Source organism: Chrysochloris asiatica, unplaced genomic scaffold, assembly GCF_000296735.1.
Source record: "Chrysochloris asiatica unplaced genomic scaffold, ChrAsi1.0 scaffold00178, whole genome shotgun sequence".
Lineage (NCBI taxonomy): Eukaryota > Metazoa > Chordata > Mammalia > Afrosoricida > Chrysochloridae > Chrysochloris > Chrysochloris asiatica.
This window is the reverse complement of record NW_006408696.1, coordinates 4,495,131-4,511,318: the sequence shown is the minus strand read 5'-3', so window position 1 is coordinate 4,511,318 and position 16,188 is coordinate 4,495,131.

Genomic DNA, 16,188 nt, shown 5'->3' with positions numbered 1-16,188 from the left:
GCACAAACACAGTCCAGTGCTTATCTTACAATGATACATGAGGAGTCCTTAATCATCAAAGACTGTCTGAAAAGAAAAGATATTCACAGGAAGCTAAAGGAAGGACACTCCAAAACCCAAAAAAAAGCTAACAAAACCCGATGCTGTCAAATAGATTCAAACTTACAGCAGCAGCCTTCCAGGACAGTGTAGAGCTGCCCCATAGACGTTCCAAGTCTGTGGCTATTACGGAAGCAGACTGCAACGTCTTTCTCCTTTGCTATGGCTGGTCTGAGCACTTTAATCTTGGCACCACCAGGACTCCTTCGTGGAACCCCCCAGGAGCCATTAATATGGCAAGGGAGGAGAACACAGAGAAGACTGGGACCCAAAGAGAGGCAGACCAGGTTACATAATGTCATCCCAAACCCACTGTCACGAAATCTATTCCAACTCACAACAACCCTATACAGGCTTTCTGAGACAGTAGCTTCATCTTTTTCCCATGGAGTGGCTGGTAGGCTTGAACCGCTGACCTTGTGATTAGCAGCCCAAAGTCTAAACATAACAACACAGTGGCATGCATGTCAGGAGTGGTCCAGGAAGCCACACACCTCAGACCTCAGCCCACTCTGTTTACTGCACTAGGAAGCTAACCTCTGCCTGCTCTCTCAACTTGAAAATTGTCCCCTACACTCAATCCATTCCAACGTGGGGGAAGAGTCAGGGCAATGGGAGAGACACCTCACCTACTTTTTAATAAATGCCTGGAGAGAGAGTTGGCCAACACTACACAGCCCCCAAGGTCTAAGACTGCACATCAACAGTGGCAGGGGGAACAATGGGACAAAAGGACACCTAGTAGAATAGCAACACTTTGAACAAGCCATAGGACTCTGTTTTTCCTTCCCTATTGGGTACGGGCTGGAGAAATTCCACCACAATCTATGGCAAGAACAGTTAAAGGCAAACCATGCCTGGATACTATTTCTGCCAGATCATTTCAGGTTGTTGAGTAAATCTTAGGCATTTGCTTAGTAACTGTCCATGCCAATGATAAATGCATCAATATTAGGCAGATACCCTTCTGGATCTGGGAGGAGGGCAGCGGGTAGTGGGGCTGACTCCCTGGTCTCCTGTCATTTTGTTATGATGAATGATGATGAGAATTCACATTTGTGGACTGTTTGTGACTTCACAGGAATTTGGACATCCAAAAAGCTCTCACCTACTTGATGTCATTTGATCTCTCTACAATGTGCGGGCCAGAGGGCTGGGAAGCTGGGTTTTGACAGGGCCAGAGAAGGTCACAACATCTAGGGGTCTATATAAAACAAGAACCACGAAATAAAACGCCTGCAGCACACAGGAGACTGAAGATGAAGAAAGAGAGGGGGGTGAAAATCAATAGGGAACCGTGGAATCTGTGGCAAAATGGAATTCATAGCCATTGAAAGGTATTCAGTGTACTTCTTATCTCGTACCTACAAAGTGTCTCCTTGTGAGACCTGGGTCCACAATTCACAAAACAAACAAAACCAGTTGTCATCAAGTCAATTTTGATTCATGGTGACCCCATGTGGGTCAGACTGTACTCCATAGGGCTTTCAATGGCTGATTTTGGGTATAAATCAACTACACCTTTCTTAAGAAAAGCTAAAAAGCTACATGCTCTATAAATTTTCTATTAAATGATGGCAAGTGTTTGTTGTTTTCATCATGCAAATCAAGCAAAACACATTGGAAGGCTGGAAATCACTCTTGAGCCTCCATCTAAAGCCACATTGAGAGTGGTTGGTTAAATTGGAACTTTCTAGAGGTGACAAGAGGACTGGTAATGAAATTTGTAGGAATGGTGTGTGGGCAGCATCTCCCTCATCTAACTTCACATGAAGGGACACGGAGTCTCAATATCAGCACCAACAGCCCCAGGCTGATTCCTATGAGGCAGAGACCGAACATGCCTCCATCTTTTTTTTTTTAAACCAATTCAGACACCAACTCTCCACCCCACAGCACTCTTTGCTTCTCTGCAGGGTTTGATCATTCACCACTCAGAACTCACAGACAATACTCACAGTTAAAGGGGTTATTAGGAAATTATCAGGTTACCATTCAGGATCAATTCTTCCATCAGAACAGCCTCTCCCCAGCCATGCCCACAGGGACACCTCTCTCAGCCCTGCTCAGGCAGATTTACAAAGCTCTTTTAGCTCTGTCAATCAAGTGTCCAGAGGCATCCTGCTCTACCCATATGCCTCAGCCTGCAGGGACTGAGTTCTTCTCTGGAGGTCGGCAAACCTAGCTACCCAGACAGGTGCCTAGCTGCACACCACTCTGCCAGCAAACCAACTGCCCAAAGTCACTCAGCTTTCTGGCTCCAAGATATAATCCTTGGTGTGACTTCACCTTTAGAGATTAAGTGCACTCTGCTGATGGCTGGGAAAAACCAAGAGAACTCACCAGGTGTGGTCAGCTAGATGGCAGCCCCCAGGGCAGAGGGCAAGGAGATGCTACCCTCTGAGGGTTCACTTACTTATTAATTTCCAGAGATTCTGAAACCCAGAGCTGAGGTTACAAACGCATTCTTGTCGCTACCTGTTACCATGTCTCTTCTCCTCACGGTGAGCACTGTAGTCCCAGGGCCAACATGCTAGGTGAATCCTGACTCGTGTGTCAGATAGAGCAGCACTGTGATCCAGAGGGATTTCATGACTGACCTTTTGGGAGCAGATCACCAGATCTTTTTTCCAAGGTGCTGCTGGGCGAATTCAAGCCACCAACCTTCCTTGCATGTTGTTGTTGTTGTGAAGCACCGTCGAGTCGATTCTGACCCATAGTGAACCTGTATAGGGTTTCTAAGGAGCAGCTGGTGAGCTTGAACCACCAACCTTGCAGTTTAAACGACTTTGCAGTCTGACACATTAGCCCACAGCGCCACACCAGGACTTCCTTGCATAGCAAGAGTAAAGAACTATCTCACCCAGGGAATGCTGAGCAACCTGGAAACAAGACAAGTCTGATTCAACTCTGAATGGTCAGCACAGGACCTGCTTCAGAATTGTTGTTGTGGTTGTGAAGTGTTGTCAAGTCGATCCCGACCCACAGTGACCCTGTATAGGGTTTCCGAGGATCAGTAGCTTCAGGATTAGGCTTAGTCATTTCCACTGAAAAAGATTCTGCTCTTCAGGGCTCAGTCTCCTTGCCTGCAAAACAGGGCCCCTCCCAACTCTGAAATTTCATCAGTCTAGGAATGGAGTAGCACTTTTGGTGTGACACTGTAGGATCAGCACTGGACTGAGAGCCAGAAGGTCAGCAGTTCAAACCCACCAGTTATTCCTCAGAAACCCTTAACTCGACGGCACTTAACAAGAACAAGAATGGTAGGACTGGTGTGGCACTGTAGGACAAGCACTGGACTTCAAGGTCAGTTTGAACCACAAGTCAGTGGTCCAAACTCAACAGCCACTCCTGGGAAACCGTATACAGTCAGAACTGGCTCAACAGCACTTAACAAGAAGAATGGTAAACAGAAGGATAGATGGGTGGGATGCACAGATGGACAGACAGATGAAAAGCAAATGGACGGATGGAATGGAAGCCAGTTGATGGGCCAACAAAAATGAGGCTCACTCTTCCACACAACTAGAGCAGGCAGCCTTGGGGAAAGGCAGGACCACCAAGGCCTCCCATGGCCCCTGGCAAGCAGGGTACAATACCCACAAATAGTTCCCATCATGACAGCATCAGATACCCATGGAGAGGCAGATGAGGCAAATGGCCCCACTAAACAACGTGGCCTGAGTCTTCTGTGGTACAGTGGGCATTCTGACTCTTGCTTCAGGCCGAGGAGGCCCAAGGCTTCAGACCTGAGCTCTCCAGCCTCTCTGTCCACCTTCCACCTAGCACTCCTCTATAGCCCCAGAACTAGTATTGGGGTTAGGCACACAGCAGAGACCCAGAAAATGTGGCTATGTCTTTACTGATGGGAAGACAGACACTTTCTCATCCACCAAGACCATCACAAGAATCATTCATGTAAGTTGTAAAGGTCATGTTTCCCATTTCACAAATGAGGAACCTGGGACTCATAGAAGTTGGTGGCTTGCCCAGATCACATACCTGAAAAAAAGAGGCAGAGGCAGGATCTGAAGTTCTCTTTTAATTCCTCTGCTCTTGCCCATACCCAAGGCCACCTGAACACAGAAAAAGGGTGTGGATGTCAGCCTCACTAAACACACAGTGAGGCTCGGGAATATTTTCAAGTGTACACCCTCGCCTCATCTAACCACATCTCCATGAGACCCCTCACAACCAAGAGGCTGTGGGCATGTATAAGTACACTGGAGGAGTTGCTGCTCTCCACACTCCAAACCTGAAGTTCTCCATGTATACTGACTATTTGACTCTGGAATTTGAAGTGACACATTTGTTCATCTGATCAAGATTTACTGAGCACTTACAATGTGCGAGGACCAGACCAGGCAGAGAGGATTCAGAAATGAACAGGTTAGCAAGACCCTGCTATCCTCAGAGAACTTGTTCTAATGGAGGGTGTGTCTCAGCCTCACACTATGACATTTTGAGCAGAAGGATTCTTTGTTGAGGGGACTGCTCTGTGCATTGCAGGATGTGTAATGGCATCCCTGGTCTATACTCACTAAGTGACAATAGTCTCCAGACATTGCCAAATGTCCTCTGGAGGGAACATTTCATTCCCACTACTCATCTGTCAGTTTGTCATACTGTGATAACTTGTGGGTTGCTGTGATGCTGGAAGCTATACCATCAGTATTTTAAATACTAGCAGGGTCACCCAGGGTGGACAGGTTTCAACAGAGGTTTCTCCAAACTTGGAAGGAGGAGAAGACCACTTCTGAATGGTTAGCCACTGAAATCCTTATGAATAGCAGTTGAACTTTATAAGATACAGAAGATGGAAACCTAATGAATGGCAGCAGAGTCCTCGATGGCACTTAACAACAACAACTATTAGATATATTCTGGAAGATGAGTCCCTCAGATTGGAAGGCACTCAAAATGCGACTGGGCAAGAGCTGCCTCCTCAAAATAGACTTTACCATAAAGACATAAGTGGAGCAAAGCTTTGAGGACCCTCATTTGTTGATGAGGCACAACTCAAAATGAGGATAAAGAATTACAAACATCCATTAATAATTGCAACATGGAATGTACAAAGTATGAACCTAGGAAAACCGGAAGTTGTCAAAAATGAAATAGAATACATAAAGATCAATATCCTAATTAGTAAGGTGAAATGAACTGGTACTGGACACTTTGAATCTGACAATTATATGAATTACTATGCTGGGAATGACAAATTCAAGAGGAATGGTGTCACATTCATTGTCAAAAAGAACATTTCAAGATCCATCTTTAAGTACAATGCTGTCTGTAATAGAATATGCATACGCCAACAATGAAAACCAGTTAATACAGCTATTATTCAAATTTGCACACCAGTGATGATAAAATTAAAGAATTCTACCAACATCTTGGGAGCCCTGGTGTGGCATTGTAGGCGTACTGCAAGGTCAGTTTGAACCACAAGGTCGGTGGTTCAAACTCACTAGCCACTCTTTGGAAACTCCACACAAGGTCACGATCAGTCTTAACGGCACTTAACAAAAACCAACTTTTTCAGCCTGACATTGATCAAATATGCAATCAAGATGCATAAATAATTACCAGTGACTAGAACATGAAAGTTGAAAACAAAGAGAAAGGATCAGTAGTTAGAAAATGTGACCTTGGTGACAGCAATGATGCTGAATATCACATAACAGAATTTCACAGTCAATGACTTCTTCAATACAAACACCTTTTTTTAAAAAAAGCATAAAAGGTGACTAAGCACATGGATCTCAGGATCTCATCCGATAGAATACACAGAAATCAAACTGACTACATCTGTGAAAAGAGATGGTGGAAAAGCTCCATAATATTAGCCAAAACAAGGCCGGGGCAGACTGCGGAATGGACCATCAGTTGCTCTTATGCAAGTTCAGGCTGAAGCTGAATAAAATTAAAACAAGTCCATGAGAACCAAAATATGACCTTGAATGCATCCAATCTAAATTTAGAGACCATCCCAAGAACTGATTTGATGCACTAGAAAGAAACTAATGACCAAAGACCAGACATGTTGTGGAATGACATCAAGAACATCACACAGGAAGAAAGCAAAAGATCACTGAAAAGACAGGAAAGAAAAAAAAGACCAAAGTGAATGTCAGTGGAGACTCTGAAACTTGCTCTTGAGTGTACAGAAGCTAAAGTGACTGGACGAAATGAGGACGTACAAGAGTTGAACAGAAAGTTTCAAAGAGCAGCTCAAGAAGACAAAATCAAATATTATAATGAAAGGAGCCAAGAGTTAGGAAACCAAAACGGAAGAACAAGCTTTCTCAAGCTGAAAGTAAAAATTCAAGCCTCTACTTGAAATATTGAAGGATTCAATGGGCAAAATATTGAATGATGCAGAAAGCATCATAAGGTGGAAAGAGTACACAGAGTCACTGTGCCAAAAAGAAATGGTCCACGTTTAACCATTTCAAAGGGTAGCAAATGGTCAAGAATCAACTGTACAGAAGAAAAACTTCAAATTCTATTGAAAGTATTGGCGAAAAACAAGGCTCCAGGAATTGGTGGAATACAAGTTGAAACACTTCAATAAACTAATGTAGCACTTGGAGGTGTTCACTAGTCTATGTCAAGAAACTTGGAAGACAGCAACTTGGCCAACCCATTAAAGAGACCCATAGTTGTGCCCATTCTAAAGAGAGGTAACCCAAGAGAATGTGGAAATCATCCAACAATAGCATTAATATCATATGTAAGAAAAATTCTGCTGAAGATAATTTAAAATAGTAGCAACAGTATCGACAGGGAATTGTCAGAAATTCTAATAGCTTTCAGAAGAGGATGTGGAGCTAGGGATGTCACTGCTGATGTCAGACAGATCTTGGCTGAAAGCAGAGAATACCAGAAAGATGTTTACTTGTGTTTTATTAACTATGCAAGGCCTTTGACTCTGTGAATCATGACAAACTATGGATAACATTCCGAAACACTCAATTGTGCTTCTGAAGAACCTGTACTTAGGCCAAGAGGCAGTCCTGAGACCAGAACAAGGGATATTGAATGGCTTAAAATTAGGAAAGGTTTCTGCCAGGTTGTATTTTTTCATCATATTTATTCAATCTGTATGCTGAGCAAATAATGTACGAAGCTGAATTATATGACAAAGAACATGACATCATAATTGTAGGAAGACTCATTAATGACATTTGATATGCAGATGATACAACTTTACTTGGTGAAAATGAAAAGGACTTGAAATACTAATGAAGATCAAAGACTAAAGCCTATGGATGGATTGCATCTCAATGAAAAGAAAACAAAAATCCTCACAACTGAACAAATGAATAACATCATGATACATGGAGAAAAGACTGAAGTATCAAAGACTTCATTTTGCTTTGCTCTACAATGAAAATTCATGGAAGCAGCAATCAAGACGTGTTACATTAGACAAATCTCCTGCATAAGACCTCTTTACATGTTCAAGAGCAAAGGTATCAGTTTAAAGACTATGGGAAGCCTGACCCAAGCCATGGTATTTTCAATACCTCATTAAAATGTTGGAGAAGAATATTAAAAGTACCACGGACTGCCAGAAAAACAAACAAAATCTGTGTTGGAAGAAGTACAGTCAGAATGCTCCTCAGAAGCCTAGACAGCGAGACTTCATCTCTCATACTTAGACATATTATCAGGGGAGACCAGTCTCCTAGAGTGAGAGTGAAAAAGAGGAAGACCCCAGTGAGATGGAATGAAACAGTCAGCAGCAAGACACTCAAACAACAGTAATTATGAGGCTGATGCTGAACTGGACAGTGTTTTGTTCAGTTGTACATAGTCAGAAACAACTCAAGGACACCTAACAACAGTAGCATGGTTATGAAGAAAAAAAAACCTAACTATTACAGGTGTTGGTGAGGATGATGTAAAAATAGAAACCTCATCCACTATTGGTGGGCATACAAACTTGTCCAGCAATGTTCCCTGCAGCATTATTCACATAGCTAAAGGTGAAGCAATATAATCACCAGATGAAAGGATAAACAAAATGTGGCCTACCTACCCATACAGTGGAATATCACTCTGCCATACAAAGAAACGACATACAAATGCATGCCCCAACATGGATGAACCTTGAAAACATTACGCCGAGTAAAGTCAGTCAGACTTAAAAATACAAGTATTGTGTGATCCTACTTAATATGAAAGCTCTAGAATGCACAGAGACCAAAGGGAGAGAGGAGGACTAAAGAGTGTTGTGGATTGAATTGTGTCCTCCCAAAATAAGTGTGGGAGCACAGTGACTCTGTAAGATAAGCACTGGGCTGTGAACCATCAGGTCAAAGGCTCAAGCCCACCAGCTGCTCCTCAGGAGAAAAATGAGGCTTTCTGCTCCCATAAAGATTTATAGTCTAGGAAAACCTATACAGGGAAAAAAAAGAAAGAAAGAAAACCTATACAGGGTCACTCTGAGTTGGAACCAACTCAACAGCACTTAACAACAGCAAATTAAATATTGGAAAACTAACTCCTACGCCTATGGATGTACTCCCATTTTTTGTTGTTAAATGTTGTTGAGTAAGTTCCAACTCACAGCGGCTGATAGGTTTGAACTGCCAATCTTGTGGTTAGTAGTCCACTGCGTATCAGTCCAGTACCATACCAGGAAGCCCACGATCCCATTTAGTAGGAGGGTTTTCATGGTTCAGTTAATGAGGCCATATCAGTATAGCATGTGTCCTAAACCTCATCACTTCTGAACCACACAAAGAACAGCTCAGACAGTGATGTAGGCACACAAAGAGGAGGACAGACACTAGCTGATAATGTCCAAGGCAGATGCAGCTACACACTCCTGAACTCTAAGAACTGTGACTATTAGAAGCTGAAATGGACAAAGAAGGGCCAACCCCTAGAGCTACATACTGAATAAGGACCGTGAGCAAACACATGTCACTTCTTAGAAGTCACCCACTTGTGGTGTTCCTGTCACAGCAGCACTAGAGAACCAAGAACCACCACGGCCATCTTTCAGGGAGCAGACAGCCTCACCATTCTCACTCGAAGCAGCTGATGGATTTGAGCCACCAACCTTATGGCTAGCAGCCCAATCCTTACCCCACAGTGCCACCGGGGTTTCTTAAAAACTAAGAGTAAATAAACAAAAATGTGTTTCAGCTCTGCAATGTAATCCCGGAATATGCAAAGTACACATGATTGTGTTTGAATCTGAAGCTAGCACACAGCCCCATTCATCTCATACCACCTAGAAAAAAGTTGAAACATGGGCATGTGGACAACGGAGCTGGGGCCACTCAGCATCCCAAAGGCTGGCTCCTGGCCCCCAGTCCCAGCATTACCTGCCAGGTTCCAGGCCTGGCTGAGCTCCCCCACTGCCCCTCTGGCTTCCAGGTGTCTAATCAGCCCGTTCACTCCCCCTCAGAGAGCTCACAGCCTCACCCCTCTGGAGGGCAGGCGGAGGCAGTGGGGCGGCTAGCAATTCCAGAGCCATCACAACTTCTGGCTGAAACCAAAAATGACAGGTTTACCATTGGGCAGGCTGTTCCATTTATTATTTAACGCTCACAGTAAATATTTGCATGACCCAGCACTGGAGGGAACGCTCTGTGATAACTCTCTCCGTTGCCCTCCCAAACAATACTGCAATCGCATTCCAAAGGATATTTTATGCTTTCCTAAGGAGCCAGGCAATGGCTGTCTGGTAAAGAACTATTCTCTCGAGAGCCCATCTCCAGAGAGATAAAAGGAGCAGGCAGGTGGTGGTTCCAAGAAGCAAGTAGAAGAATGAAGGTGATGATAGTTAACATATACTTAGCAATGAGAGGTGGCACTGTGGATTAGGTGCTGGGCTGCTTAATTGCAAAGTCAATTGTTCAAATCCACTAGCTGCTTTGCTGGAGAAAGATGAGATTGTCTGTTCCCATAAAAATTTACAGTCCCAGAAACCCTGTACAGGGTCACTATGAGTTGGAGTTGACTTGACAACAGTGGGTTTGGTTTTCTGTTGTTTTGTTTTGGTTGTGCCAGGCCCTAGGCTAAGAGTTTCACAGGTCTATCATTCAGCTCGGATCTCTCTCAAGGCTAAGTGGCTGGATTTCACAAAAAGACAGGACATTTAGTTAAATCTGAATTTCAGATAAACAACAACAACAACATTTTGATATCGTTATGTCCCCTATGATACCAAATAAACATCTGTTGTTTCTTTAAATGTAACTGGGCATCCAGTTTCTATCTGAAAGCCCTAATTAAACACCTACTATGCCCAAACATGGAGTCCTGGTATGGCGCTGTGGGTTAATGCAACAGACTGCAAAGCCGTTTGAACTGCAAGGTCAGTGGTTCAAGGTTACCAGTCGCTCCTCGGAACCCTGTTATAGGGTCACTATGGTTCGGATCTGACTCAACAGCACTTAACAACAACGACAATGCCCAAACACTGTATAACAAAAGGTATCTGTCTTCAACCAGGGGTCCAAGGAAGCCAGTCTAAGAAGATGGCACTTGAGCAAAGATGTTCAAAGATGAGAGGAACTGTCTGTGACCAAATGGGGTGGGGGTAGGGGAGAGGAGTTCCAGGTAGAGAACACAGCCCCTGCAAAGGCCGAAGGGCACAGAGGGGAAGAGGGATGGGGGAGGGGAGGTCATGGAAGTGGAGCTGACCTCATGCCTAGGGTTGCTGTAACAGAATGCCACAGATTGAGGAGCTTCAACGATTAGAAACATTGTCTCTCAGTTTTGGAGGCTGGAAGTCCAAACCAGGCTCTTAGCTCTGTTGGTTCCTTCTTCTGAGGGCTCAGGAAGAGGAATTGCTCTACACAGCTCTCCTAGTGTCTGGGGGATTCCTACAATCATTAGTGTTCCTTACCTTTCAGAAACATCTCTTTGTCTCTTCTCCACTCAGAGAAATCAGGGTCGACCCTACAACAGCATGCCCTTGAGTAAACCTAACTGACCACATCTTTTCAAACAGGGGCACATTCACAGGTACAGGAGTGGCCACTCCAACATACCCCCCACAGTGAGAGGGAAGGCACACAATGCAACCACACTGAAGGGGAAAGTGATACAAGATTGAACAGAGCTGTAGGGCCACATGGAGGAACGTGGATGTCATTCTACGTTGAAGGAGCGCCAACGGAGGGCCAGAGTTATGAAGATCAGACCTTGCCACGTAGATTGCTGAATCCAGACGGGACACAGAGGACCTGACATTGGCAGGAAATAAGGAGAGGACAGGGAAAAGAGAAATTGCTTTAGAAGAAAGACGGTAAGGTCTCACAGGGAAGGTTCCTACAATAACAAACCAGTTGCTCTCAAAAGAAACGTCCACGTTTTCCCAGAGCTGTCCCCCAACCAGGCAGTGGGAGGGAGGGGATGCCAGCGATGACAACGCTATCAATTTCCATTTTGCTTTTGCCGAATAAAGAAAAAGGGCACTTCAAAGACTTTTAAAAATAACTTCCAAACATCTCAAGGGTGGAAAAAGAGAGCGAGGAAAATACTGCAGTCTGCCTGTTTGAAAATAGTGATGATGACAATAAGTTATGCAAATAAAAACAACCGTTTCCACATACATTATATCATTTGTTCCTAACCGCTCTAGGAAGCAGGTAGGGTAGCTTTTGACAGCCCCATTTCATAGATAAGGGAACTGAGACTCAGAAAAGGTAAGGATAACAAGCAGGGAATGAATGACCAGGCAGGATTTGAACTTACTACTAGTCCCAAAACCCCGGCTTCCCACGTCCCTTGGCATATATCAAAGGTAAGTCACTCAGTGCAAGGACCCCTTCCCTGGAGGGGTACACTGTCCAGGGTGGAAGGACCACAGCTTTGTATTGGAAAAACCTGAGTTCACATCTCACTCTATCAGAAACTAGCTGGGTAGCCTTTAGCAAAGAACTGAAATCTCAGTTTGCTCCTCCAAATAATGGGGCTACTAAAATCCAACCTGACATAAGCATCGTAAGAATGAAATGAGATGTGTATATAAAACACCAACACCAAGAAAAAAATATATATATATTTAACTATATTTTGATGCATTGTTGTTGTTAAGTTGTTGTTAAGTGTCTGTCATTCAGTTGATTCCAACCCATAGCAACCCAGTATAGGGTTTCCAAGGAGCAGCTGGTGAGCTTGTACCAACAACCTTGCAGTTCAAACCACTCCACAGTCTGACGCATTCGCCCACAATGCCTCACCAGGGCTCCTTGATGCACTGTAAAATACATACACTATAAGTCAGAGTCTATTAATTCTTAAGTACTTTAGATAATCTGTTCTGATAGAATGGATCACTTAATGTCAAGTGTGTTGCTGATGACCCAGCAAGCATGTTTACTAAACAAAAAAACACAATTATGACAAAATTTTAATGAAACTTGTTTATGGGAGAAAAAAACCGAAACACCAACACCAGGCCCGGTACATAGTGTATATAAGTAGTAATAAGCTGTCCCCTAAGGAGATGAATTGACACAAGGCACCAGCAATGGGCTGAAGAGTACCGACAATGGACAGTGGTGAGGATTACTGAATATGTTTTGCAACGACATATCAAACAAGAGACCAATCTCGAACATTGATAGGAAACTACAATACCTCTACAAGAAACAGGAACAGACAGTGTTCCGTGCTGTGTGCATTGGGTTGTAAAGACCTGGAACTGACTCGCTGGCACCAAACAAAACCAAACCCATGAAACCAGCTGCCACGGAGGCGATTCGGACTCCTGGTGACTCCGGGTGTTTCACATCGAATTCAGCTCCATAAAATGTTTACTTTTACTCACGTATTGGTTGATTTATTTACTCATTGATGTGTTTACTCATTTTATTTTTGTTGATGTTCAGAAGACATACAACAGAACACATGACAACTCTAGTGTCTACGTGCACAACTCAGTGACGTGTTAACTTTCTGCTTTTCCAAGTGGCCCCACCTATTAACACACGCCACGTGTCCTGATTTCCTGTCTCATCCTTCGAGCTGCTGTTGTCAATTTGATCCCATATTACATAGATCGTTCTAAAATAGAGCCCAGAGTCCTGGAGTGGTGCGTAGGATCAGCACTAGGCTGCTAACCAAAAGGTCAGCGGTTCAAGCCCACCAGTTGCTCCTTGGAAACCCTATACAGGGTCACTAGGAGTTGGAGCCGACTCGATGGCAATTAACAACAACACAACAACAACGAAGACGACAAGGCAGTGAGGGGAGGAGAAAGAAGGCCGGCCAGGCAGAGAGGCTGTGCGGGCTCTCGGCAGCAACCAGATGGAAAACCAGATGAGATTGAGACAAAGGATGGTCCTGGAACACTTCCTCCAGACAAACGGGCAAAGAAGTGGATGGAGAGCTTACCTGGAGGCAGCGGTGTGACCGCGGTGGCTGGAGGCGAAGACTCTGACGCGCAGCTGTAGCCCTCGTTCCGCCCGGGTGGCGCCATCTTGGAGGCTCGTGAACTGCATTCGAGGCAATGCGCGTGGCAACAAAGGTACGATTTTTTTTTCTTTTTTTTTCCCAATCAGTGTACAGTCCCAGGGGATCCCCCGCTTTCCAGGTGGTCGGAGCCTTTGGAGGCTGTGAGCAGCTTTCTACAATAAACCCTACGAATCGAGTCGGTGTGGGATTCCAGTCAGCACAGTCCACCCTGACTGGCTCTCGTGCACGAGGGGAGGGGGCGATCGATCCGCGCGTGGGGTGTCGGGAAAAGGGGGGGATGGGAGGAGGCAGGCCGCCTGGGTTAAAGACCTGAATGTAAATTCCAGAATTATAAAGATCATCATGGAAAATTGGAGCAAACTTAAGGGCTCTGATAGATACATAGCATACATAGACTATCAAACACTACAGAAAACACACAAATAATAGAAGACAAAAGGGATGGCTGGGACATACTAAACATTAGAAACTTAGGTACATCAAAAGATTTCACTAAGAGTAAAACGGAGGTCCACAAACTGGGAAAAACATATTTTGCAAAGACATATCAGACAAGGGACTAATGTCTAGACAAATAATCCAATTAAAGAAAGGGCACAGGACATGAACAGACACTTCACCAAGGAAGACGTTCAGGCAGCCAACAAATATATGAAGAAATGTTCAGGATCATTAACCATAGTTGTTGTTGTTAGATGCCATCAAATTGGTACCTACTCATAGCGACTCTATGCACAACAGAACGAAACACTGCCTGTTGCCGGACTAACCTAACAATCGATGCTATGTTTGAGCCCATGGCTGCTGCCACTGTGCAGATCTACCTCACTGGGGGTCGGCCCCATTTTCTCTAACCCTCCATTTTAGCAAACGTGATATCACTTCTCCAGTGACTGATCCCTCCTGATAATATGTCTGAGGTATGAGAGATAAAGTCTTGCCATCCTGGCTTCCAAGGAGCACTCTAGCTGTACTTCTTCCAACACAGATCTATTTTTCCTTCTGGCAGCCCATGGCCACTTTCAGTATTCTCCTCCAACATCATAAGGAGCTCTGGTAGCATATCGGTTACAAATTGGGCTGTGAACCGCAAGGTCAGCGGTTCGAAACTACCAGCTGTTCCGAGGGAGAAAGAGGAGGCTTTCTTCTCCCGTAAAGATTTACAACCTCGGAAATCCTGTACAGGGTCGCTATGAGTTGGAACCAACTCCACCGCACATAATCACCACCACCCCCAACATCATAACTCAAATACATCGATTCTTCTATGGTCTTCCTTATTCATTATCCAACATGCATTTGAGGTTATTGAAAATACCCTGGCTTGCCTAGGGCACACCTTAGTCCTCAAACTAACATCTTTCCTTTTCAACACTTTAAAGAGTCTTGTGAAGCAGATTTGCCTACTGCAACATGTTGTTTGATTTCTTGACTGCTGCTTCCATTTAGTGTTGGTGGTTGATCCAAGCAAAATGAAGTCTTTAACAACTTCAGTCTTTTCTCCATTTATTATAATATTATTTATTGGTTAAGTGGTGAAGATTTTTGTTTTCTTTACATTGAGGTGCAACCCATACCTAAGGTTGTGGTCTTTGATCTTCATCAGTAAGTATTTTAAGTCTTCTTCACTGTCAGTAAGCAAGGTTGTATCATCTGTATATCACAAGTTCTTAATAAGCCTTCCACCAATTCTGATGCCACATTTTTCTTCACATAACCCAATTTCTCGAATTATTTACTCAGCATACAGATTGCATAAATATGGTGAAAGAATACAACCCTGGCACACACCTTTCCTAATTATAAACAATTTACTATCCCCTTATTCTGTTTGAACAACTGCTGCTTGATCTATGTACAGGTTCCTCATGAGCATTATTAAATGTTCTGGAATACTCATTCTCTGAAGTGCTGTACATAGCTTGTCATAAGCCACATAATCGAAAGCCTTTGCACAGTCAATAAAGCATATGTAACCATCTTTCTGGTGTTCTCTGCTTTCAGCCAAGATCAATCTGACATCAGCAAAGATAATCCTCATTCCATGCCCTCTTCTGAATGTGGCTTGAACCTCTGGAAGTTCTCCATCAATGTATGGTTGTAGCTATTTTTTAATTATCTTTAGCACAATTCTGCTTGCATGGAATATCGATATTGTCTTATGATTTTTGCATTCCGTTGGGTCACTTCTCGTTGGAATGGGTACAAAAGTGGATCTTTGCCAATCAGTTGGCCAGATAGTTGTCTTCCAAATTTCTTGGCATAGATAAATGAGTGCTCCAGTGCCGCCTCACTCTTTTGAAAGATCTCAATTTATATTCCATCAATTCCCAGTGCCTTGTTCTTTGCCAATGCCTTCAACGCACCTTGGACTTCTTCCTTCAGTATCCTTGGCTCATGATCATCTGCTACCTCTTGAAATGGCTGAACATCGACCATCTCTTTCTGGTACAACAACTTTGTATATTCCTTCCATCTTCTATTGATGCTTTTTGCATCATTCAAAACTTTGCTCATAGAACTCTTCAATATTTCTCAAGTCTGAATTTTTGAATTTTTTCTTCAGTTCCCTCAGCTTGAGGAATGCCGAGCATGTTCTTCCCTTTTGGTTTTCTAGCTCCGGGTCTTTGCACATTTTGT